Source organism: Dasypus novemcinctus, chromosome 8, assembly GCF_030445035.2.
Source record: "Dasypus novemcinctus isolate mDasNov1 chromosome 8, mDasNov1.1.hap2, whole genome shotgun sequence".
In the NCBI taxonomy this organism is placed as follows: Eukaryota; Metazoa; Chordata; class Mammalia; order Cingulata; family Dasypodidae; genus Dasypus; species Dasypus novemcinctus.
In genome coordinates this window covers 12,758,209-12,761,798 of record NC_080680.1, presented here as the reverse complement: position 1 = coordinate 12,761,798, position 3,590 = coordinate 12,758,209, and the positions used below count along the sequence as shown (strand labels likewise).

The 3,590-nt window shown below is 43.1% G+C and overlaps 1 pseudogene; it reads right to left on the bottom strand.

The window, feature by feature from the left end:
* Positions 1 to 505: 505 nt before the first annotated feature.
* On the bottom strand, positions 506 to 3,095 carry LOC131279568 (gamma-adducin pseudogene; annotated as a pseudogene).
* Positions 3,096 to 3,590: the final 495 nt, after the last annotated feature.

Sequence of the window (3,590 nt, the reverse complement as noted above, 5' to 3'; positions counted from 1 at the left end):
CAGCAATAGGGCACTGACTAGACCTATGGGGTCTGGGAAGGAACCAGACAACCCTTGACTTCATGTCCCTTTGCCAGCAGATGACACTATTTGGGAAACCACTTCACAGAGAAGAATCCTTCAGTCTCCACCACACTGGATTTTCTGAGTCAGTGATTCTAAGCTGGGCTCTGCTATTTAATCTCATGAAGACAAACACCCTCAGCCCTCCACCACACCCTCCCGCTTCTCAGGGATGAATATGACGTTGGCCTCCTCTGCTGGCTCTCAGTCGCATGTTTTGCCAAGGCCTTTTCCCTTGAGAATGAAGTATGTGGTGGCATTCCCAGTTGTGGGACCAGTAACTTTTCCTTTTCCTTTGGACTCTTTGCCTCACTGTCTCCATTCTCTCCTAAACGTTACATATGTCACTCTCCTGGTGTGCAGATCCCCAAAGCAGCTCCATTGGACAATTATTACCCTTTCCTCCCTGTTTCATAAGAGAGCATCACCCTGCCTGACTTACTCAGAGGCCATCTTCAAACTTAATTTTGCCAAAATTCCATTTTTTATGGACACTTTTATTTACACCTCCTCCTCTAAAACCTGTAACTGTGTAACTGAATGCTTTATGCTTCTGAAAATCCAGTAAAAGTAGATTGTCCACTCCACCTTCCCCTGATAATGCCCACACCTGCATTTCATAGGCATCTGTGCATTAAATATATAGTGAAAAACCTCCTCAACTGTTTCTCTAAGAGCTACCACACCATAATTCTTGAGAACCAGCACTTTGCAACTTGGCTCCAGAACTTTCTGCAGTTGAGTTCTCTCCTCTGGTTCATCAAGTAACCCTTGAAATTTGTAATAGGTGACTTCTTGCAGGATCAAGGACTTTGAGAAATGGATTGAAGACACTTGTCATGGAGAACACAGCTCCTGTTGCAGGGGTATGGATGTATGTCACACATTTAACATCAGGACTAGTTGAATAGTTTGCAGCACAGGGACTCAATTCTGTATTTATGGCCAGCTTTCAAATGACTACTTTGCCGGTCAACCTATTATCTTATTATATTAGTTTCACCAAGTTAGAGGCTGTGGCTTCAGAAAAAGATAAGCATTTAGGAATTATTACAATGAAGTGCTGCTCCTCATTCTTTCTGAGATATGTTTTTCCAGGTGTGCCCATCCAAAAAGGTAAACAAATCCTTATAGGCAGGCAGGTTTACAATGCATAAGTTTTTCTCCCTCCACATAGTAGGATTTGTCTTCACCAGGAAGGTAGTGAATAGGTTTGGCCATGACAGGACAGAGGAGAAATGAGGTAAAGCTTAGAAAGGGCTGGCCATGATGCAATCTGCAATCTGTTGTGATGCTCAAAATCCAGTTGGGCTGTGGCCTTTCTCCATCTGTTCTATATCTTTTTAATTTTTACTTTAATTTTTACTTTATTTTTTGAATAATAAATTGTGTTTTTTTAAGAGGTACATAAACCACAAAAAAAATGTTACATTAAATAATATAAGAGGTTCCCCCATACCCTGCTTCCCACCTCCCCACTCCTACCACATAAAAAACCTCTTTTATCATTGTGGCCCATTCATTACATTTCGTGAATACATTTTGGAGCATTGCTGCACCACATGGATTATAGTTTACATTGTAGTTTACATTCTCCCCCTGTACATTCAGTGGGTTATGGCAGGATATATAATATCAAGCATCTGTCCCTGCAATAAAATGCCACCATATATCACCTCTACTTCCCTCTCCATACCATCAGCAACTACCTTGGCCACTTTCTCCAGATAATTGCTACAGTTTCTTCCCTTACTAGTCACAATAGTTCTATAGTAGCATACCAAGAAGTTCACTCTAATCCATATCTTATTTTTCCATCCTGTGGACTCTTGGTTGTTGATGTCCTCTCCACCTCTATATCAAGAGGGGGATTAGATCCCACATGGTTGTTGGATGTAATTCTCCTGCTTGGAGTTGTAGGCACACTCGTTCCCTCGTGTGGTGGTTGACCAACTTCACCTTCCTGTTAGCTGACCTGTGCATGTCCAACAAACTGGAGAGTAGGTGCTGCAACTCTGCTGAGGCTCAGGTCCCAGCTGGCACATGGCCAGTTCAGAGATTGAACTCTCTTGGGTATACACCAAACCTAGAACCAACCACAGGTTTAGTAAAAGTGATAGAAGAGGCATCTGTGGAAAGCTCTCATTTGAGTCCAACACCATCACACTCAGGAACACAAACTACCAGGTAGGGCCCACTAACAAGGCAATGAACTTTAGAGCCAGCCACCATGATCATAGAACCTGTGTGTCCCCATAGCCCTCAGGAGCACCAGTACCTGGAGTTGGGATCCTGCTGGGTCGTTGGGATCGTGCTGGGGCGTGCATAAGCACAACCCCTGTGATGACCTCCTGACTCTTTTTTGAAGATTCTTAATCCTATAAGCTCTTTACCATTTCCCTCTTTTATTCAAGGTCCCTTTCTAGTTGCATCACCAACTAGTGATTGGTAGTAATCCCTCAGTGCCAGGGAGGCTCATCCCCAGGAGTCATGTCCCTTGCTGAGGGGAAGGTAATGCATTTACATACGGAGTTTGGCTTAGAGAGCGGCCACATTTGAGTAAACGGAGGCTCTCAGGAGGTAACTCTTAGTTACCCTGCAGCTCTAGGCCTAGCTGAAATTTGAGGCACACAGGCTCATAAGCATAGTCATCAGTATCACAGGCTCCTCACTGGACCATCCTTCTTCATATTCTTTGTTGTTGCACTTGGGAGATTTTTGCTGTTCCACTGGGAAATGTGACAGGGTTCCCCTGGCTAGGAACTCAGCACGCCTTCAGTTGTCATTTGTAACTGTAAGTACTAAGAAAATATGACAATTCAGGTCTTCCCTAAAGGTAGAACTCTGCAGTATCTGAGTAACTCCTTTCCTCTGCTCCATCATATTGAAATCCCATTGTAGATCAGGGCACATATTCCTCTCCCTGCTATATTCTCAGTCATTTTCATTAATGTGGTCAAACAGTTCTCATTGTGAGTCACCTTGGGAGGAGGAGGAGGAGTGATCACACCTTGACTGCCATCTGAACCCATGCTTTAGTTCTGTCATTTACCCTGGTTATCTAAGTCCATGGGAACAGCCAATAGGAAGCCCCCTCAGCCCACATGCTGCTGTCCTCCCCACTACTGCACATTCCCTCGTTAAGGTACCACAGCCAACCCTAGCCAAGGTACCTCCTGTTCCTGCTGGAAGGAGGCGGAAACTAAATTTGCTAATGTTAGTTTAATCTTAGATTCCTGGCATACACCTAACTTGGTCTTGGTCTATAGTAATATTTTTAGATTAAAGAATTTTATTTCCTAATAAAATTGTAGTTGGAATTTCTTCTTAAGTGTGTTTGGGAGAGATTGGACTACAATCCATTTGCTTCATTATCCATTTCAGGTCACCTATTCCATTTGTGCAAAAAAGGCTTCTCGAATTTTGATAGAGATTGCACTGGATACATACATCATTTTAGGTGGTGTCAACAACTTAACAATATTAAGTCTTCCAATCAATGAACATGGGAAGTTTTTCTACTTATG